This window comes from Eptesicus fuscus, chromosome 16 (genome assembly GCF_027574615.1).
Source record: "Eptesicus fuscus isolate TK198812 chromosome 16, DD_ASM_mEF_20220401, whole genome shotgun sequence".
NCBI lineage: Eukaryota > Metazoa > Chordata > Mammalia > Chiroptera > Vespertilionidae > Eptesicus > Eptesicus fuscus.
In genome coordinates, this window is record NC_072488.1 from 55,836,318 (window position 1) to 55,860,059 (window position 23,742).

Below are 23,742 nucleotides of genomic sequence, written 5' to 3' on the forward strand. Positions count from 1 at the left end.
ACACAGGAATGGAGCTGAAAGGTTCCTACCGCCCGGGGCCGCGTAGCTGTTGTGTTCTAACATCTTAGCGCAAGGTATTCACGTGTTTGGGGTGATGCTGGTGTCCACAGAGCCGCTGCGCTGCCAGTCCCGGGAAGTCTGGCACCTGTAATGACAGCAGGAGGCTGCACCTCCTAGGTTTGCGTGAGTGCACTCTGTGATGCTGGCACAAGGCTGTCTCACCGAGCCATTTCTCAGAGCGCATTCCCTTTGTTGAGCAGCACGTGCCTGCACGTTGACATCTTAGTGATGAGGAGGAAGGAAGAGCTTTCCTTCTCTGAAAGTATTAGAACCCATTGAATGTGACTGCAAAACCCATTGCATCTGATTCTTATATGTAGTATAGTATATTGAAAAATCTAGAATCTGGCAATTCTTTGGGAATAGAGGTAATCAAAAGTACACATTGTACATACACATTGCTGAAGTTCTACCGATGGACTAATGTCTGCTTTCGGCAGCATTCCAAACACTTCAACACGCACAATACAGAAGCAGAAATCACAAACATCACAGAAATTTGAAAATTTTAAATATCTAAATATCTGGCAATTTTTGAGAGGGATAAAAATGATATTTTGATAACTTTGGTACTGTAATGATAAAAGTAGATTGCCAGAAAGCATTAAACATACAATCATTTTTAGAAAGTAAAAAAACTTAAAAATTATGAGTATGTAAGCTTGCACTTGACATTTTTCATGATTTATTTTTACATTGTCTTACTAAAATAAGAAAATTCTAGGGATGGGTTGAGAAGTTTCCCACTCAATATCTGTAGACAAACCAAAGATGAGGTTTTGCCCAGGAGCCTAAAATAATTTTTTTGTGTGTATGGAAGAAGAAAATCTGTTCTTTGTTCACAATATGTAGAATTATGTATCTATGTATTGAAGAAACTGTCACCAAATTCAGGTGTCAAAATAATTTTGCTAGTAAGGAACTTTAAAAATAATGAAAATTTAAAACACTGAATCAGAAGTTAAAAAAAAAATTGAAAGAATTTTTCGTAAGATATATAAACAGCTTAGTAGGAACCAAAGATTAAGTAGTAAGCTTATTTTCTATTAGGAATAAGAAAATATTTTCTAGAAATTTCTGAAACAAGGTTAGCTTATTAAGTGGCAGCATTATTCTGAGGCAAAAAGATGTGTTTTCCACACTTTTTTTATTTATTTATTGTTCAACCTACATGAAAAAACAAAACAACTACATCAAAAAAACAGTTAACTAGGAGTCAGAAGAAATTCTAGCTCCAGCTTTGGTACCATTTAGCTTTGTGAACTTGAGCAAGCCTGTTTTCTTAATTGCTAAGAGGGTTCTGCAAGAATGTTTCAAGTTCTCCAAGATCTGGTTCTCAATCATCTATGGAGAGCTTTTTCAAAGGTGTTGATGTCATTGCTATGTCTAAACCTCAGCCTGTGTTTAGGTTTTTTAAAGCTCAAATTATGCTAAGACCTTGTAATTTGAGAACTACTATACTAGATCAGTGTTTCCAAACTTAGCTAATCATCCAGTCACTTTGAGGAATAAAAATTTCTGTCCTGCTCAGAGCAATTGAATCAGAATTTCTGAGAGTTGTGGTAATCTGTATTTTTAATAGGCTCCCCTGAAGTGATTCTTAAGAAATTGGGGGGAAATGGACTAATACATGGAATCCCCAAATTTTCTGTGCTTTTATGTTACAGTTATACTGTAATAAAAGTTTCTGTTAATTAGATGGTGAGGATATATGAATTCTGGTATTTGTGGCTATGCATTATCTCAAGGACATTCTATTTCTGACATTCCTGAAAATGAAGGTATATTGTGAGTGCAGGAAAAACTTAAATCTATGATTTTTATTCACAACTACTTTGATTATACAAGTTAAAATATTACTATTATACTATATATGCAAATGAGATTCTAAATGGAAACTCACATAATGCACATTTTTTTCTCTTTAAATGTTTTCTTGCACATGTTTCATTTGGTGAATATTTTGCACAAGATTGTTTGCCAAATGAGTTAACTTTTTTTAAAAAATACCCATTTGGTGTACTTTCCTCTAAATATAGGATGGGACAAAAGCAGGTTTAGAGTTCATATGGAAAATTCTATAACTAATAAATAATACAAGAATAAACTGTTTGCATACTCACTACTGTAAACCTACTTTTGCCCCACTCTATTTTCATGCCTGGGGTGAAAACACTATTTTTATAAAGTGTTAACAATATTAAAATACTTATAAACATGTAGACATATAGAATATTAATTAGTAAATAGAAGGCTTCTGCCTAGGTCTTTAGAAATAAATAATAGAGGTTGGGAGAAGTCAAAGGGAGATGAAATTCTTGTTTCTTTTTTCATTCATTTCTTCCTTTCATCCAGTTCTCTTAGGCACAACTCCAACCACCTAGCTTTATATTGTACCTGACTATTATCTCAATTAAGACAATCCACAAACAACTAAAGGTTAAAGACTGAGTTCGTCCTTTATACATCATATCTGCAGTAGAGTAGGAAAGGTTACTATACATTCAAGTAACTATTGTACAATTTTCTGAAATATGCTAAAGGTCAGAAGTTTTACTGGCCGTCACTGGGGAAAAAATTTAACATGAGCAGTTTATATAAAGCTTAAGATTCTGTCTTTCATTGATAAGAAGGTATGGTTAATCCTTTCTTTTGGGAAGAGGTTATTTGCTCGTTATGAACAACTTTCCTACCTTCTTTCCCTCTTCTCCCGACTCCTACTTTTCTTCCTCATGTAAAACAAGAACAACAGAACTCCACCTAGTCAGAATGGTAGGAGTTTGTATCTCTCCCTCACCCCCACAGAATGATGGGAACCTTGTTGGGAGACTTGGAGAATCTGGAGAAGTGAGGTTGGAGAAGATGATTACACGTTCCCTTTGTAATAGGGCTTTCATTTGATTCTCACATTAATCCCAGTAGGTAGTACAGCATTACAGTGTGTCATATTTGTTTGATATCTCACAGGTAGAGCCGAGATAACCCAGGAATGCAAACTCCTACCTGAAGTGTTAATGCAGTACGCACTAGCCTTCACTTCTTGAATTGTTTGGGATTGTAATGTACTAGTAGTGTGTGTGTGTGTGTGTGCGCACGCTAGTATTTTAAGAGAGCCCTTTCATTCTTAATAAAACCTGGGTTCTGAGCTTAGTTTTTTCCTCTAACTTGGTTAATGCTTTTTTTCTTTTCCATGATTTTTCTTATTTCTGAAATCATCTAGTTTTAATAAGTCACTGATTTTAATTAAATTACAGATGCAACTTCTTACATCAGCGTTCACTCAGTGCTCCATACAATATCTGGTTTATAAATTAGTATGTTTACTGAAGTAAACATCTGTCCTCCTTAGGCCATTAGTCAATTAATTGTATTCTTAAGTGTACAATTCAGTGGTATTAAGTACATTCATATTGTTGTGCATCCAATCTCCAGAACGCTTCATCTTGAAAAACTGAAACTATCATTTTTTATTCCTGAATCTGCTAATTCAGCTATTACTAAAACTATCAGAGTGAGTTTTTCTTTAGCCTAAAAACCTCAGACATCATGTACAGGTTTGATGTAGGAAAGCACTTAACTGTTAGGAAGACATTTTTCTTTTCCTAGCCCCTTATAAACAAGTTATTTCATTCACTTTTAAATTTCATTCATTAAATTTTTTATTTATTTTTTTATTTTTAAATATATTTTTATTGATTTCATAGAGGAATGGAAAGGAGAAAGAGATAGAAACAATAATGAGAGAGAATCATTGATCACCTGCCTCCTGCATGCATCCTACAGGGATCCAGCCTGCAGCCCAGGCATGTGCCCTGACCAGGAATTGAACCGTGACTGGGAATATAACCGTGACCTCCTGGCTCATAGGTTGAAGCTTAACTACTGAGCCACGGCAGCTGACCTAAATTTTTATTTATCGGACATCTCTGTGCCAAGTATAGTGATAAGTACTGGGGAAACAATCTGAATACAACATCACTGAACTTGCTCTCCAGGATCTTATGATCCAGTAGGAGAAACGGATTGGTTAATACATATTGATAGCACCATGTATAATGGATGTATGAACTGAATGCAGTGGTGGCACAGATGGGAGCATCTGGGAGGCATCATGGGATAACCAGGTCTGGAGGGTGAGTAAGAGTTTTGGCCAAGCAGAGGCAGAAATATATGAAAAGTATGAAGAAATGAAATGGTAGATTCACTGGATAGAAAGAGTGTAGTATGTGGAGTTTGTACAACATACTTTGGGCAATGAGGAAAAGACTTAAATTAATAAAGATCTTGTCAAAGTTTTTCAGCAGGAGAGTGATCAGATACATTTTTGGGTATGATATCTTAGAGGCTAGGAGACAGTAGACTACTGAAAGATTAGAAGACAAGTTAGGGAGCTTTCAATTACTTTCATTAAATGTTAAGCACTTAATATTGAGTATTCTATGCTCAGGGAAGATAGCAGTAAAGAAAATAATCCTTTACCTAATGGATCTTACATTTTCTTTGGAGACAATAAACATGAAAAACAAATGTGTTAGGTGATAAAGTAGGTAAAGGAAAATAAGAGTATACTAAATTAGGACATTTAAAAACTTGAATGAAAGAGTGCTGCAGGATTTGCAAATAGGTGGATTTCAGGCCTAAAATCTGCCCACATTGTGGTTTTCCCAACAGGGTGTTTCAAAATATTTGTGTTTGATTGCCATCAGGCTTGGCTTGTGTTCTTCAACCTCCACAGTACCCTCTCTCATACTTTCTCCGCAAAGTTAGCCACCTACGCAAGGCCGGCTTCACTCACTAGGTGACCTGCCTGACCACTTGTTACACAGAGAAGTGGCAATTAGCTACCAGAAAACGTCACAGAGATGGTGACTTTGAATTCACCTGGTCAAGCCTCCACTCTTAGGCTTCCAGCATATTCTTTTGTTCATAGGTGCCCCCTGGATTTGTACAACATAGTGGTCCTGATTTAGTTTTTCAGATTCAGAAACTGATCAGTCTCGTAGCTTATCAGTCTTGGGGATGTTAATTCATCCCAAAAAATAGTAACAATGGCTAACATTTATTTGGTGCTTAGTGTATGAGAGTACTTTACCTGAATTATTTAATTTAATCTTCACAACAACCCAAGGAAGTAGTCTCCATCTTTGCAAATGAAGAAACAGATACTAAGAGATTGCTAAATTTTCCAAGGTCACAGAGTAAGTCAGTAGGAACTCAAATAATCTAACTCCAGAGCTCAAACTTGTATCAGGGAGTATATTCTCTTCATGTAGAATAATATTTGAAAAACTAAATTATTAAAAGTTGCCTAATAAACAAGAACATGGGATTAGAACAAGGCAGTCGATTATAAACGAGTATAATTTTAAATGGCATTAGGCTCAGATAAAGTGATATTTCCATCTTATATCTATCAAGTAGATACTTGCTCCCATCTGCCTTACACGATATCCTCACTCCTAGGCCAGTGGTTGGCAAACCGTGGCTCTCGAGCCACATGCGCTCTTTGGCCCCTTGAGTGTGGCTCTTCCACAAAATATCACGTGCAGGCGTGCACATACAGTGCGATTGAAACTTCGTGGCCCATGCGCAGAAGTCGGTTTTCGGCTCTCAAAAGAAATTTTAATCGTTGTACTGTTGGTATTTGGCTCTGTTGACTAATGAGTTTGACAACCACTGTCCTAGGCAATGCTTCCCTGGGCACTGGCCACATATGTCTTTCCATGTTTCCTTTTCATCACTTTCATTACTAACCAATCCTCATTTCTGACAGATAAATTTCTTTTCATTGCATGTTAATATCTCAAATTTTAGTCATCTTTTTACTTGGTCCTGTGTTTCTGACTTTCTAATCTCCATTCTGGTTCATCTTGTTTTGGTTTTATGGTTGATCTTTCTGAGGGCATTTTAAAAAATACTTTTATTGATTTTCAGAGAAAGAGGAAGGAAGGAAGGGGGAGAGAGAAACATTGATATCAGAGCATTGATTGGCTGTCTCATGCATACCCCTGCTGGGGATGTAGCCCTCAACCCAGGTGTGTGCTCTTGACTGGGAATTGAACCAGCAATCTTGAGCTGCACACTGACCAGGGCCTGAAGGCATTCTTATTTCCAATCTTTTTCAGGTGTTTGTGTCCTGGAAGATATACTTGATTGCTGATGCCATGTACCAACCCAGACAGTAGTCTTTGGATGACATTAATAAAAGCAATTTCAATAGATTATTATTACTCTTGCACAGAGCAACCTTTCTCTATTATAAAATTATATATGTTACTTTTCTTTATTTATAATATCATGGCTTAACACTTTAAATGAACTGTTTTAATATTTAAACTTTCACAAATCATAGCCACATTCTTGAGTGGCAAATAAATGACGAAAGCAAATTCCACAGAGTTTTTAAAAGGAGTCCTAAGTTAATTATCATTTAAATTATACATAAAACAATTGTGAAAATCAATAATTTATAAAATTGATAGAAAATTAAAAACCTATGTTTAGAATTCAGGATACTCAGTATTTTACATATATTGTTTATAATTCACATACTTTAATTTATTTGGTCCATATGACAATATTAATATCTTCATTTTATAGTTTAGGAAGCAGAATCAGAGGGTAAATAACTTGTCCAAGGTGACTAAACAGCTGAGTGAGAATTACAGTCTGTGTGTGGCATTCGGTTTCATCCTCTCTGTTGCTTCCATTGCTCCTAATGATAGTAAATCTGCTATCAGATGCTGGGTTGGGTTTTGGACACTTAAGTGGTTTGGGGGTTTTTTTTTTTTTTGAGGTGTTATTTGATCACAGGTAATTTCATCCTAGTCATTATAAATTCATCTTATATGACAGCATTTTTCTGAATCTAAAACATTAAAAATTTAATTTATAAGGAATATGAATTTTTCATATAATTCAAGAGACTATGGAATAAATTTAACTTAAATCTGCAAAGTTTTAGCTATAAAAAAACACAAGTTTCAGTCTGTTAAGGGAAATCATTGAAAATGCATAGAGGATCAGAAGAACTGACAATAAAATATTGTTAGATCACTGGTACGTGTGTGGGGTTGAGTTCTTTATAACTTCCACACTAGCTCATAAAGAAGGTTGCGGGTTGATTTCTACCCTTGGACAACATAGGTGTCTGTTTAAAATTATAGTTTAGATAAGCAAATAAAAATGAAAGTGAATAATTTAAGTAAGAAATACCTACATCTTTAGACTGTATAAATATATTGCACCAAATATACATTTTTTAAATGCCTAATGTCCAAGTGTGAAAGCCAGTATTTGACCAAAGCTGGGGCTGAAGCTAGCATCATTATCATATATTAAATTTCTGGAATAACCTTAAATATCCTTCAAATTATTATAATTTGTTATAAAAGTTGTGGTCTAATCTTAAAAATAGGGCATGACAGTAGAGTAACAATAATTTTCAACACTGCCTATTGCTAGGTTGCTTCTGTGATTGCTGTAGTGCACATGATAGGTCCTGAATAGAGGGTCATTTCAACTAATATTGGAATACAAAATAGTTGGGGGAACTTTTTTTCACTAATACTTTCTTTTTTATATATTTTTAAATATCTGGAGGAAAGATGATTATGTTTCACATGACTTTAGAGTTTTTTTCTCATGAAATTTTGCAGTAACAATGTTAACATTATGTTTTTAATTCACACATAAAGGATAAGAATTTGGGAATAGGATTTTTTTCTGGAAAGATTTATGGAATTAAGTAATTAAAAATTAAACACCATCTTTAGAAGTTATTTTGTTGAATGTTATGAATACTACTATGCCAAATAATAGAACAAAGTTAGTATTATGACAAATTTATTATTTTGCTTTGTATATGTCATTTAAATTTTTAATCATTTTTTTAGCTTTAAAAGGATACAATATTTTTCCTGAAGTCATAATCTATCAGTATTATTACTCTATTTTTTATTTGATTGTTTGAAAATTGTTACTTGATTGTGCCCTGGCCAGGAATCAAACCCAGTATCTTTCAGTGCACCAATCAATGCTCAACCAACTGAACCACACTGGCCAGGGCCGAAAAGTAGCTCTTATAATCATCATTAATTGCAACTTTTTTCTCTTGCATCAATATACATTTATACTTATCTAAGTCGTAAATTGTCAATATATCAATATATAAAGCATACAAGGAGATTCTCATTCTAAGTTGTACCTAAAATATCTTCTTAACTTAGAAAATGAATATGCAGGTACTAACAGTGAATTCAAATGACATGGCTTTCTTATATATGACCTTGTTACCCTGATTGGATAATACTGACCTAATGTCATGCAATCCCTGATCACGTCACATTCAGGGACACCAGAAGTGACTTGAAGCCAGCCAAGGCACAATGGAGAAACATGCTTTAGCTCGACACTTAAGCCAAAGCCTAATTTTAGAGCATCTTTTAAAAAAATACTGCTATCACACTCCCCAAATCCTGAAGCCCCAGTACCTCATATTATAGTTAATCTGGTATCAGTTAATTTGGGAAGTTGGACACTTATAGACCAAGGGTCCTTTTTAGATATTGGATCAGAGGCAATTTCACTCAGCTCATTGTAGATTCATCCTTCAAGACTTTTTCAACTTTTGTTTGACATCAAACCTGAAAGATTGATTTCTGGCTTTCAAATTCTAAAGGTATTTTATTTGCTAGGATTTGTTTCTGTTGAATTTCTAGTTTATCCAGTCTATACTGAAGAGCCTAAATTAAGAGGAGGAACTGAAAGGAAATGAAAGTAAGTGAATTTTAGCTCAGTGAGATATCCCAGATAATATATGAAATATGAAAAGAAAATTTTAAGTGTCTCAAAAAAACAAACAAAAAACTGTGGCCCTAGCTGGTTTGGCTCAATGAGTACAGCATCAGCCTGTGGACTGAAGGGTCCTGGGTTTGATTCCGGTCAAGGGCACATGCCCAGGTTGCAGGTTTGATCCCCAGTATAGGGCATGCAGGAGGCAGCCGATCAATGATTCTCATCATTGATGTTTCTATTTCTCTCTACCTCTCCCTCTCTGAAAGCAATAAAAATATATTTTTTAAAAATAAAAGAACTATGGCAAGTGAGTTAACAGTTTTGAGTCATGTAATAGTCTGTCTCTGCTTATGGCATAAAGGCTGTTTGAGGAATGGAATGCTTTTCCTTCATGATGTCAAATGTACAAGTTTAAGGCTATATTTTAAAATTCTTAATTTTTCTTCTGGCATTGAATGGGGTTGGGGAATTAACATTTATCAGCAGCCAATTTTATTTAAATATTTTCAAAGGAACTCTTTGTAAATAAAATACTTGGTGTGCCTTCCTATCTTACTAAATAGTACCGTTTTATCATTTTCTAAGTTACTTTGGGTTTTCATGAATATCTGTTGTCACCATTGCCACTCCGACACTAGGTGCTACATTCCATCTTGTATTTTGTTACATTAAGGAGACTTTAGAAATATGGGAGCTTTGACACACACTGTAGGAAAAGCAGAAATGCCCTCATGAACAGTCTTCAAACTTGGTGCACTCCAGCTTCCTTTTTGCTATCCCTTGTTTTGGTAATTTTTCATTGTTATTTATTCTCTGAAGGAAAATATGGGCAATTTCCCCTTAGAATCCATGCCTCTTGGATTTATAACCTTCCCCAATTTCAATGAAAGTAACTCTAGTCTAGCATACCCTTTTTATTCAAATGCATGTATTTCAAGTAAATCACAAGAGGAAAGGAAATTTTAGTTGAGGACTGTTGGCTAGGTATAGTGATAAGTGATTACCTAATTGTCTTAATCCTTATTCTGCAATGGTAAATTGGTTAGTCCCGTTTTACTAGTATAGATGAGGAACCTGAGTATTGAATGTGAGATAATTTGTTCAAGTTCATGTAAGAACTTGTGAGATAATTTGTTCAAGTTCAAGGTAGTATAAAACTGGGAAGCAAGACTTGAACCCAGATCTTTCCCTCTCAGAGCATCTGTTCTACCCTACTATGAATGTCTTAAGTATTCAGTTTTAACATGCCATGAATTTAAAGCATTAATTCGTCCTTTTAAGAAATCTATTATTAGTTATTGTTCTTGTTTAACATTCCTACTTTAATTTTCAGTTACAGGTGACTTCACTTTGCCAGAACCCTGAGCCCTCATTAAAGGGTTTGTTTTGGGGTTGTTTTTGGTGGTGGTGGTTGTGGTTGTGTGTGTGTGTGTTTGTATTTTTTTGGTTTGAGTCTTTAACTTTAGGTGAAAATTGCTATTCTGGCAGCCTCATTAGTATTCCACTCTTATCTGGATATTGGTGCTTAGCCCGGTTTTGTTTTCATTAAATAGCAAATCTTAGGAAAAACAGCATTTTTATTTTTTCCAGCATTCCCCTATTTTCTTTCCCTCTTCTGAGTTGGATGTGGAGGCTTTCACCTAATAGGCTGTTACCTACCCTGCACCACTCTTGATCAACTTGTCTGAGATCTGAAATGAAGTAGGGAGACCCATTTTCCATCTCTGCCTCATTTAAATATTACCTCTTTTTAAAAAATCTGTATAATAAAAATTTTGACAATCTAACGGGCCTAGTCTGGTAGCTACTATTTCCTGACAGTCATTAAAATAACTCCTGTGGAATTGAAGTAAGTCACATTTACTTTTGCATGTTAGAAATACAGCTTTCAGATTTTAACAGTTCTTTGTATCATCTCTTAAAATAACACCTAAATGCTGCATCAGTGAAATTTTCTTTTCCCAATATTTTATTATGAAAAATGTTAACATATAAAAATGTGGAAAGAATTTTACAGTAAACAGCCCCATATTCTGCCTACCAATTGGTGAGGTTCTTAAATCTTTATATCAGCTACTGTGAAGTGTTTGGGCTATTTACAAGTTCTTCCTAAGAATAAACACGTGTGTAGCTGTTAAAGCAACATGGTTAAGATGATGGATGGGTCTGGAAATCGAGTGCCTGGGTTTGGATTCTAGCTGTGACATCTGCTAGCAATTAGTTCAGCTCTTTGCCTCCTTTCTGTGCCTTATTAATTGGGATAATAATAGTATTTCATAGATTTCACATGACGATGAAATAAACTGATCCAACATAGCTGACAGCATAGTAAGTGCTCAATAATTGTTAATTATCACACTAGTTTGTTTTTTTACTGCAAATTTTGAATCGAGATGTAACTTCAGAATTATTTTATTATGAACACATTAGCTGGGATCAAAGATAGACAGATAGTGAAAGAATTAGATAATAAAATATGTAGACTAAAAATTATTGAGCATTGTTTTTAAATTATTTGTTAAAGTCATGGATCCATAATCCTCCAACAGCCCAAGTTTTTTAAAGGTTCTCTTCCAGGCAGTATTTGGCCTTTGTGGGGAAAACAGCAAAGTTAACTTGTCCTCTTTTAAAGACATAGCTGAAATGGCATCATTTACATTTCTTTTGTTCATGTCTATATTAGAGTGACTGCAGGGCTATTGAGACCAGCTGGTACGTGATAGTGAGTGGTGGATCTGCTTCTAAAAAATATCCTGAAGCTTTATTTACATCCGCTATCTTTTTTATCTTTATTTTGTTGATTTCTGCCCTTATATTTACTATTTTTATTCTTTTTGTTCTTTTGGTTTTGCCCATTTTCAAGGTCTTCATTTGAATGTATGTATAGTTCATTTGTTCTTAATCATTTTTATTTTCTGAAAATCTGTTTAAATAAAAACATAAATCTCCCTCTGAGGACTCCTTTTCTTTGTTCAGAAGTCTTTTATAACTTCATGGTATATTCTGTACCAAATTTATACATGGAAGTTAGTTCATCAGGGGGCTACATTGCTTGAATTTAGATGTTTCATTAGTGCATTACTGATATATTCATTACCTACAGCAGGTGGTATGTGTGTATATATATATATATACATATATATATGTATGTGTGTACACATATGTGTATATATATACACATATATGTATATATCTGTATATGTATACACACACATACTTTGACATTTTTGAGACTGAAATGATGGGTATTATGTACTGCTAGGATATAGAAAATAAACTCATTGTTCATTAATAGCCTATTTTTAAGGAAAATCTTGACTCTATTAAAAGGAAAGGCCTCAGTAGACATAATGAAGTAACATTTTCAAGGTATAAATTATGGGAATATTTGACATATTCATGGAGGATTGTTTGCCGACTATTGCAGTGGTCGGCAAACTCATTAGTCAACAGAGCCAAATATCAACAGTACAACGATTGAAATTTCTTTTGAGAGCCAATTTTTTTAAACTTAAACTTGTTCTAACGCCACTTCTTCAAAATAGACTCACCCAGGCCATGGTATTTTGTGGAAGAGCCACGCTCAAGGGGCCAAAGAGCTGCATGTTGCTCTCGAGCCGCGGTTTGCCAACCAGGGCCTATTGATTTCTCAGTGTTAATTGTTTTCAACTAATTTTTCTGCCTCAATTCTGCCTCAACACTGTTGGGGGAAAAGCATTCTCATTAGTGCAGTGGGTGTGGCTAGCATCAGAATCTCCATGTACATTCCATTGTGGGCTTTCACTGGACTACTGTAGTATGTCTGAACTGCTTCCCTGCACCTGTTTGTTTTCTCTAGGTCTGTTTTTCACTTTCAGTCAGAATGGAAGCCTAATTACATCACCTTCTTTCCTGAAAACTCTTCAGTGCTTCCTCATTTTCTCAGGATGCTCAAAGCTCTGTGTGATCCGGTGCCACCTGCAACTTCAGCATTCTTTTGAATCAGCCTCCCCCCTTTTCCTTATGAGCCAGTGATACTGGCCTTGTCTCAGTTCCTGTCTCAGTTCTACACAGAAATTTTGTTCATCCTATTTCCTGTTTGCCTGAGGCCCACCCTCGTCTCTCAGGCTAACTCTTCATCTCAGTTCATTCGTGACTTCCTCAGGGAGAGCCTTCCAGACTTTCCCCTACTGTGTGTGCTCATAGCACTATTTACCTTCTTCATATACTTGTATGGTTGTTACTTTATTTTTGTGATTCTTTGATGTCTGTCTGTCACCTCCACCACTAGATTGAAAACGTTATTAGAGAAAACCATGTCTCTTTCTTGTTTGCCATTGTATCCTCACTGAGGTGATGAATAAATATTTTCCAAATGAATTTATGGCTTTTTTTTTTTTTTGCTGACAGAAAATTCTTATATACATAGTTTTTGAGAATCACTTCTCCAGATGTGGATTTCATCCCTGGGTTAAATCAGGACATGGGGCACTGTGTACTTGAACAATATTACTTTGTTTCTTCAACTAATTGCTTTTTCTCAATTGAACTGTGCACCATGTTCTTCACATTGGAGTATGCTGTAAGTCATAAGGTGTTGAGTTGACTATATGGACACTATCGATAGTATCCATTGTGCCAGATAATAGTGTCTTTATGAGAACTCAGGACAAATATCTCTCTGATCTCACTCCCACAAAAAAAAATTGTGATTCTCTTGAATAAGCGGTCTGGGTTTTTTTGTCCTGGAAGCACTTTTGTCTTACACCTAATCCTTGTTTCTTGAAATGCAGAGCCAAGTTTGCAGCTCACATCTAAGAATTAGTCCAGGGTTTCTGGCATGCCCCTCTGAAAACTAATCTTAATCTCAGCATCATCTTAATCTTTAGAATTTTAACTGATTTACATATTTTATAGTTTGTTCAATAAAAGGCTCTATAATTAGCTTTCAAGGAAGAATGAAACTCCATCAGAGCTTGCTTTTTTTTTCTTTTTTATCTGTTTGCTGGGTAAGAAATGAGTTTAGTGTGTTTCTATGTGCTGAAAGGGGTAAGACTAACAGGAGAATGAAAAGTGTATTACGTAGTGGGAGGAATTCTAGGTGTTAAGTTATGATTGATTCATTTAGGAACTAGAAATTCTTCCCTTTTTTCTGCTTATGTCACAAAAACACAGGCATTGCTTTATAGCAGGGGTCCTCAAACTTTTTAAACGGGGGGCCAGTTCACTGTCCCTCAGACCTTTGGAGGGCCGGACTATAGTTAAAAAAAAAACAAAACTATGAACAAATTCCTATGCACACTGCACATATCTTATTTTGAAGTAAAAAAAAACAAAATGGCAAAAACACCCGCATGTGGCCCGCAGGCCGTAGTTTGAGGACGCCTGCTTTATAGAGATAGTTGACGTATATGAGAGTTGTCTGTTAGGCTCAGGGATCTGTAGTTAACACTTCTGTGCACACATGCTGGGGAACTAGGCAGAGTTTTATTTTAACTGCCTCTGCCCCACCTTTAGTCCTACCCACACAGAGCAGCAGTTACAGGTTCACTGCTATGTGGGTTATGATTTCTGTGGAAGTTATCAGAGACCTTGCTTGGTATTTAGCTTGACTAAATATCAGAATCCCTTTGTTTTCCTTGTGTTGCAAAATAAAATTTTGTGCTATTTGATGAAATGGCAGCTGTGCAGTAGCATATCTGACTCTGGAGACCAGGCATTAGAGGAGAAGTAGGAGCAGCCACAACTATTATAAGGAGAAGCTGGAAGGCATTTTAGAGTGATAACTGAAGAATCCCTCACTTTGACCAGATCTTAAGACTCCTTCAGAGTCCACTTTTGATGGCCACGTTCGCTTTTCTTTTAGTTTGAGTATAGATTGGTCAACTTTCCGTGTGGCATTCATTCCTCCGTGGGCAGCAGGATCTAGGCTACACTGTTACCTACAACTACTTGGAGCAATGACTTTAGTTTGTTGTACTGCTAGGGCTTTACAGTATTATTTACCTTTACAGTCAGTGTTAGTAATTTTTGGGGGGGAATACATAAACCAGTAACAATCATTTATTATCATTAGTCATTTATTATCTGTATTTGTACAGAATTGTATGTTCCATGCTTTTATTTTTATTTTATTCTTTAATTCTTTATTATTGAAAGTATTACATCTGTCCCCTTTCCCCCAATTGATTTATTCCAGCCTGTCCCCAGCCCCCAGCCTAGACCTTCAATGTTAGTAACACATTCTTTATAAATTTCCAAGTTATATGACTCCCATAGTTGAAAATAGAGCCCTCATGATTCTAGCATAAAGGGAATAACAGTTTTTTTCTCCAGAGAAATCACTGTCTTTTTAGACACTCCCAGAGAAGCATGGCCTCCTGGAGGACATGGGAAAGAAATATCTATAAATGTCTAATTATTACATGTTACATATAAGTGTTATTTGTATATGCTAGATTTTGATGATGCAAATATGAGTAAGCATGTCAATTCAGGAAATGACTAGAAAAGCCACATTCAGTTGTAAAAACAAAAAGGAATTACTTGTACCAAGTCCCATTCCTGAATTTGTATTTGGGTTGAGGCTTTGACAAATGCTAAGATTGGCTCAAGGAGTAAAACAAGCCAAGTAAAAATTGCCATGGCTGCAGATTGTAAAAAAGGATAAGCTGAGTTTCAATCAACCAGATACATTTCAGGTGTCAAAATGTGTTGGCTAAATGATAAAGGCAAAAGTGCTCTGGAGGCTGTAGATATCCAGATTTTACCACTCGTGGTTTGTAAAGGGAAACGTTTTCTGAAACATACAGCAAGCCATTTAGGACATAAATGTTCAAGGGCCAGTTGGGGATAAACATAAAATCACAAAAACATGTCAGGTAGCTCTTCCATGGCCCCAGTATTCCTTAAGGGGAAGTACCTAGTTTGGTAGAAAGTTGGGTCAAAGCTTAATCAAGAGGGTCCCATGTAAGCTATACAGGTTGAGGGAGAAGATCGGGAAAGGTGCAGGCAAAGCCTAGGAAACTCAAGCGAGTTTTCTGTAAAGCCTGCTGACAAGTTAGCCAGTTCATTACTTACATAGTGCATTCTCAATCAGCATTGTTAGCTCCGCATGTCCCTCAACCAGCAGGAGAATACTGACCCCCAAGAGGCCAGATGGTCATAGGTAACATGAGGAACAGTTTCCATACTGTAGCTAAGCAGTTTTTAGCCTGAGGGGTGGTTTAAGGCGCTGGCAAGGTGGATGAGAACCTGCCTTACAGCAGCCTCCATAAAGCAGGGAGGTGAGTGAGTCTTACAGCGGCACCTCCAGGACCTCCTGTCTCCCATACCCTGGAGGAGCACAGGGTGCTCCGCCAAGGCTCAGGGCACCTGTGGTTGGGCCTGTCTGTATAGCAGTGTGGAGACATGAAGAGCAGCTCACCTACCTACCATCCGTGGGAAGGGAGAGAGGACATTGGATCAGGGCATAGTTTCAAGCACTTAGGAAATTTGTGTTCTGTTAGTCTTAGGATAAGCAGTCTATTCTAATGTCTGCTCCCAGACTGTGAAGAGGTCCTGGATATCCTCTCACAGTCGCTTGGGATATTCTGGGAGATGTCCTTCTTATGATCGTACAACTTATCCCAAGAAGCTCATATTCATGAGTAGTGTCTGTGTAGTATCATCCATCAGGAGTACTGGTAACGCCTTTTAGTGAGAATTTTGTATTTCTTCCAAAACGCAGCTTCTAACCTGTAGTTTGTATCAGGAGCCTCTAGGCAGCATGAAGAAGCAGAAACTGCCTGTGAAGGTAACACTGAATGGTTTTAGTTCATTTATTTTACTAGTCAACAAAACCAGAATGGAAAAAAGTAGATACCTCTATCGAGGCACATCAGTTTATGAGGATTTAGTGGATAATGACCTCAAAATAGGAACATATCAGGGGCAGTAAGAGCATTGGCCAATTCGTCTTTAATTTACTAGTACACCACAGTGTGCTATGATTTTCTCCAGTTGTCTCCAATCTACATATTTAAATCAAGAGATAAAACCTTTTTTACTTGATTGTAATTTTTTTAAATGACAGCTTTATTGAGATAGAATTCACCCATTTAAAGTGTTCATTGGTTTTTAGGATATTCACAGAGTTGTATAACCATTACCACTGTCTAATTTTAGAACATTTTTATCACTCAAATGAAGGCAGTCACTCGGAATTCCTCCCTCTAATCTACCTGGCAGCCCCTAATCTTTCTGTCTGTGGATTTGTCTAAAAGATAAATTCTTTTAAAAATAGTTTTGTGCCCAGCTGGTGTGACTCAATGGTTGAGCATCGACCTATGAACCAGGAGGTCATGGTTCAATTCCCGGTCAGGGCACATGCCCCGTTGTGGGCTTGATCCCCAGAGGGGAGTGTGCAGGAGGCAGCTAATGGATGATGTTTTTCTCTCATTGATGTTTCTATCTCCCTTCCTCTCTCTCTCTCTAAAAAAATCAATAAAAACATTTTTAAATATATTTTTATTGATTTCAGAGAGGAAGGGAGAGAGAGATAGAAACATGAATGATGAGAGAGAATCATTGATCGGCTGCCTCTTTCATGCCCCACACTGAGGATCGAGCCCGCACCCAGGCATGTTCCCTGACTGGGAATTGAACTGTGACCTCCTGGTTCATAGATCAATGCTCAACCACTGAGCTATGCCAGCCAGACTAAAAACATTTTTTAAAAGTAATTTTGTTTAATAACTGGACAGTTATTTACATTTCTGTAAATAGAATATGACTCTTAAAAGGACATAATGACTATTCTTTTTACATTAAGAGTCGACAATATATAATTGATCTAGGAACTCCTCTTTTTGATTTATTAACTTTCAAAAATTACCTTCGGTTTAGTAAACAAAACAGCTTTCGTGATAGTGTTGAGATAACTCAAACTTTAGAGAAAGCTAGCACCCTTGGTTATTTTGTTATGTCTTCTATTAATTTTTTTGCAGAGCTGAATTAATGTCTGGTACGTCAGTAGGTGTCAATTAAGGAAGCTTTATTTTATTCTGGTGCCAGAGCTAGAATTAGAATCCAGCTTCCCTCCCATTAAGTCTCCTCTTTCCTTTATGCCACAGATGTCTTCCAGATGTGCCCAAAGCTGTTTTTTGTGTTTTTTTTAAACACATTCGGAAGCATTTCATAGAAGTGTGGATCATTGTTCTTTATTTCCTTGTTCTATCCTATTTTTTGTTACCAAGCATAAAATCACAAGTTTAAACTTGTTATTGTTTGAATGCTGAAATGATAAATAGGCTAAGGGAGAAAAAAGAGAAATAAAAACTTTACATGTTTTGCCCTGGCAGGTTGCTCAGTGGTTAGAGTGTTGGCCCACTGACTTAAGGGGCACAGATTCGATTCTGGTCAAGGGCACATACCACAGTTGCAGGCTCAATCCCTGGTGTTAGTTGAGGTGTGTGTGTGGGAAGCAACCAATTGACATTTCTCTCTGTATGTCTCTCCCCATCCCTTCCACTGTCTCTAAAAATCAATGGAAAAAAATATCCTTGGGTGAGAATTAACAACAATGAAAATTTTGGTGTTTTATGTCTAACTAGTGGCCCGGTGCACAAAATTCGTGCACGGGAGCGGGGGTTGTGTTCCTCAGCCCGGCCTGCACCCTCTCCAATCTGGGACCCCTTGAAGGATGTCCTACTGCCAGTTTACAGGGATCGGGCCTAAACTGGCAGTTGGACATCCCTCTCGCAATCCAGGACTGCTGGCTCCTAACTGCTCACCTGCCTGCCTGCCTGCCTGATTGCCTCTAACCACTCTGCCTGCCGGCCTGCTCACCCCCAACTGGCCCCCCTGCTAGCCTACTTTCCCCCACCTTCCCTCCCCACTGGCCTGCTCGCCCCCAACTGCCCCCCTGCTGGCCTGCTCACTCCAAACTGCCCCACCCCCGCTGTCCTGATCACCTCCAACTGACCCCCACTGATGGCCTGCTCGCCCCCAACTGGCCCCCCTGCTGGTCTGCTTACTCCCAATGGCCCTGCCCCCCCACCAACCTGATCACCCACAACTGCCATCCTATCCTGGCCTGATTACCCACAACTTCCCTCCCCTCTTGGCCTCTAACCGCCTCTACCTCGGCCCTGCCACCATGGCTTTGTCCAAAAGAACATCTGGAAGGTCTCTTGGAAGGTCTCCCAGTCTAATTAGCATATTACCCTTTTATTAGTATAGACAGAGGCCTGGTGCACGGGTGGGAGCCGGCTGGTTTGCCCTGAAGGCTGTCCCGGATCCAGGTGGGGGTCCCGCTGGGGTGCCTGGCCAGCCTGGGTGAGGGGATAATGGCTGTTTGCAGGCTGGCCCCGGTCCCCGGTGACCCAAGCTCCTAGGCCCTCCTGTTTTGCCTTTTTTTTTTTTTTCAGCGCCTCCTTGAGTGGAGGCCAGGGCCGGCTGGAAGCAGGTATCTAGGATTTATTTACTATAATTGAAACTTTGTAGCCTTGAGCAGAGGCCAGGGCGGGCCAGGGTGAGCGGGAAGCTTGGCTTCTTCCATTGCTGGGGGCAACCCAAGCCTCCTGCTTGCTCCAGCTCTGTGGCCACCGCCATATTGGTTGGGTTAATTTGCATACTCGCTCTTGATTGGCTGGTGGGCGTGGTTTGTGGGTGTAGCAGCGGTACGGTCAATTTGCATGTTTCTCTTTTATTAGATAGGATAACAAGTATAAATGTCCCATATTTCACAGTAAAAGAATTTATATAAAGTAGGAGGACTTACTAGTAAATTCTGTGCAGCATTTTCAGCTTGAATACTTTATGTATTTAACCTTTTGCACTCGGATGTCGAGTGTGACTCGACACGGTTAGCATTAGAATAAAGGAATCGAGAAAAAAGCAAGCGAGTGCAAAGGGTTTTAAATAGCTCTAGTCAAAATGCTGAATATGAATCAGTGGTTTTATGAATATAAATCAAGTAGGAGGAGACAATGGGCACCTATAGGACTTTTTGTTGTTTGCATTTTAAATGTTATGGTGTAAATACAGACGGCAAAGCCCAGGATGCTTTTAATTTTTATTTATTGATTTGAGAGAAAGGGAGAGAAACATGGGTTAGTTGTTTCACCCATCTGTGCACCCATTGGTTGCTTCTTATATGTGCTCTGACTGGGGATCAAACCCACAACTTTGGCATATCATTACAATGCTCTAACCAACTGAGCTATCCAGCGAGGACAAGCACACAGTTCTTAAATGTACAACTGGATGAAGTTTTACACATGTATATGTGTATATCATATCATCACACAGATAATATAAATAATATCTCAACACCCAGAAGGCTTAGTACCTGATATTTGTCCGTTACAACCTTCCACGAGGTTATCACTATTCTGACATGTAAGCATGGATTCATTGTGCGTGTTAATGGCATCAAATGAATCTTTTGTGTCTGGCTTCTTCTCATAATTATAAGATTCATTCATATTGTGTATAGAAGTAGTTAATTTTTTCTTAATAGTATTCTATAAGTAAGGCAAAATTTATGTGTTCACATGTTCATGGATATTTAGGTTGTTTATGATCATTATTATGACCAAAGCTGCTAAGAACATCCTAATACTTGTCTTTTGGTGAATATATGCACTCATTTTTCTGGGGCCATAAGGTTTTAATGTATTGTAAATGTTCAGAATTTTTTAATTAAAACAACCAGAATGTCAGGTCTTTACAAGAAATTTTGAAGTTCACCTGAATGGATATATACGTCTTTGCTTCTATAATAGGAACTGGTAGCTAATAATATTGATTTCACAGTCAGTTTGGGGTAATATCATGGGCCTATTCTATAATGGAAAGGGTTAGGGATGTTATATATTTGGTTATTCTGTAAATAGTGTGCACCATGCTAGGAGTTAGAGATACAGCTTTGGAAGATATATACCCTGCTTCCACCAACCAGTGAACAACTCATTCAAACATAATTTGTAGAGTTATTGGGGGAATACTTAGGATGGAGCATCTCACTTAAACCTGTGTAGTCAGTGGAGACATCTTGAAGGAAGTGATATCTAAACTGGGTCCTAAAGATCGAATTGGAATTAGCCAGGTGAAGGAGTGAGGGGGTGGGTGTTGAGTGGAGCAGGGCAATGAGAGTCTCTAACGCAATGTTTCAGGCTTGGAAGAAATTGAAAATAGCCAGGTAAGCAGAGACTCAGTGATAAAGAGCCTTTGGGCAGTATCGAGTTTTGACAATCTCAGGTCAACTTTTTTTTTATCATGGAAAACTTCAACCCTAAAGTGATAATAGTAGAATGAACCCTTATATACACACTAGAGGCCCGGTGCACAAAATTTGTGCACGGGGGTGGGGGTGGGGTGGAGGGTGTCCCTCAGCCCAGCCTGCATCCTCTCCAATCTGGGACCCCTCAAGGGATGTCCAACTGCCCGTTTAGGCCCGATCCCGGGAGGATTGGGCCTAAATGAGCAGTCAGACATCCCTCTCACAAACCAGGACTGCTGGCTCCCAACTGCTCGCCTGCCTGCCTTCCTGATTGCCCCTAACTGCTTCTGTCTGCCAGCCTGATCACCCCTAACCACTCCCCTGTCAGCCTGATTGATGTCTAACTGCTCCCCTGCCAGCCTGTTTGCCCCTAACTACCCTCCCCTGCAGGTCTGGGTCCCCCAACTGCCCTTCCCTGCAGGCCCGGTCGCTCCCAACTTCCCTCCTCTGCCGGCCTGGTCACCCCTAACTGCACTCCCCTGCAGGCCTGGTCCCTCCCAACTGCCCTCCCTTGCTGGCCTGATAGCCCACAACTTCTCTCCCTTGCAGACCTGGTCCCTCCCAACTGTCCTCCCCTGATGGCCATCTTGTGTCCACATGGGGGCAGCCATCTTTGACCACATGGGGGCAGCCATCTTGTGTGTTGGAGTGATTGTCAATTTGCATATTATTCTTTTATTAGATAGGATACCACTGTCCAGCAACTCCAGCTCATGGCCAATCTTGTTGAGAATACCTCCTCCATCCCCAGTGGTTTGTTTTGAAGCAATGTGAGCCATCACGTCATCCCTGAGGATTTTTAGCAAGAGAGTGACATGATCAGTTTTGTATTTTAGAAATCACACATTTCTAGGAACTTTAAAGTATCTTTTAAATGCATACACCATGGTTTGGGCACTTCTCATTTGCTTTCAGTAACACAAAGACATCTGTCTTTATGCACTACCATCTACTATTTGTACTAGTTCGCATTTTTTTTCAAACTGTATGGAAGCAGGATTAAATGTTAAAATAATGTATTTATCTTCCCATGTAGGTCAGTTGGTTAATTTGCACTTACAATACTATTAATGAACATTTTGGCTTCTATAACTATGAAAATGTCATAATAGATATAAAGGTTTGTTTCTAGGATTCAGCCTCCATAAAAGCAAAGATAACTAGTATTTGGAAAGTAGAATTAGATTTATAGTACTACTCTGAATATTTTTTATAGATTCCAGTTGAGGAATTTACCATTCTGCTGCTTTTATGGCAAATGTTTTGTTACTTATCTACCTGTTGCAGTTTGCTTATTGAAGTTTATTCTGATGGCAAGAATTAACATAGGTTAATTCTTGCTTTTATTTTAAAGTTAGAGGCTCGGTGCATGAAATTCATGCACAGAGGGGGGTATCCCTCAGCCCAACCTGCACCGTCTCCAATCTGGGACCCCTCGAGGGATGTCCAACTACCCGTTTAGGCCCAATCCCAGTGGGCAGTTGGACATCCCACTCACAATCCAGGACTGCTGTCTCCCAACTGCTCGCCTGCCTGCCTTCCTGATTGCCCCTAATCACTTCTGCCTGCTAGCCTGATCACCCCATAACCACTCCTCTGCCAACCTGATTGATGCCTAACTGCTCCCCTGCCAGCCTGTTTGCCCTAACTGCCATCCCCTGCAGGTCCCCTGCTAACTGCCCTCCCCTGCAGGCCTGATCCCCCCAACTGCTCTCCACTGCAGGCCTGGGTCCCCCCCAAATGCCCTTCCCTGCAGGCCCGGTCACCCCCAACGTCCCTCCTTGGCCCCCCCTGGTCACCCCTAACTGCCCTCCCCTGCAGACTTGATCGCCCCCAACTGCCATTCCTTGCAGGCCTGGTCCCTCCCAACTGCCCTCCCCTGCTGGTCATCTTGTGGCAGCCATCTTGTGTCCACATGGGGGCAGGATCTTTGACCACATGGGGGCAGCCATCTTATGTGTTGGAGTGATGGTCAATCTGCATATTACTCTCTTATTAGATAGGATAGAGGCCTGGTGCACGGGTGGGGGCCAGCTGGTTTGCCCTGCAGGGTGTCCCGGATCAGGGTGGGGGTTCCTTTGGGGTGTGGGGCAGCCTGGGCGAGGGGCCTGTGATGGTTTGCAGGCCGGCCACGCCCCCTGGCGACCCAAGCAGAGGCCCTGGTATCTGGGATTTATTTATCTTCTACAATTGAAACTTTGTAGCCTGGAGCAGAGCCAAGCCTCCTGTTTGCTCTGTGGTGGCAGCCATTTCTGTTGGGATTTATGTATCTTCTATAATTGAAACTTTGTAGGCTTAAGCGGAGACCAAAGCAGGCCAGGGCTTCCTCCATCGCCAGGGGCAACCCTAGCCTCCTGCTCTTTCCAGCTCTGTGGCTGCCGCCATTTCTGTTTGGATTTATTTATCTTCTATAATTGAAACTTTGTAGCCTTAAGCGGAGGCCTAGGCTGGCAAGGGCAGGCGGAAAGCTTGGCTTCCTCCATTGCTGGCGAAACCCAAGCCTCCCTCCTGCTCTCTGTGGCCACAGCTATCTTGGTTGGGTTTATTTGTATATTTGCTTCTGATTGGCTGGTGGGTGTGGCTGCTGGGTGCAGCTGCTGGGTGTAGTGGAGGTATGGTCAATTTGCATATTACTCTTTTAT

At 39.0% G+C, this 23,742-nt stretch overlaps 1 protein-coding gene across 2 annotated transcripts in view; it reads left to right on the forward strand.

The window, feature by feature from the left end:
* ZC3H6 (zinc finger CCCH-type containing 6) overlaps window positions 1-23,742 on the forward strand; it is a 56,476-nt gene that overhangs the window by 1,249 nt on the left and 31,485 nt on the right. The gene's annotated exons all lie outside the window — the stretch shown is intronic.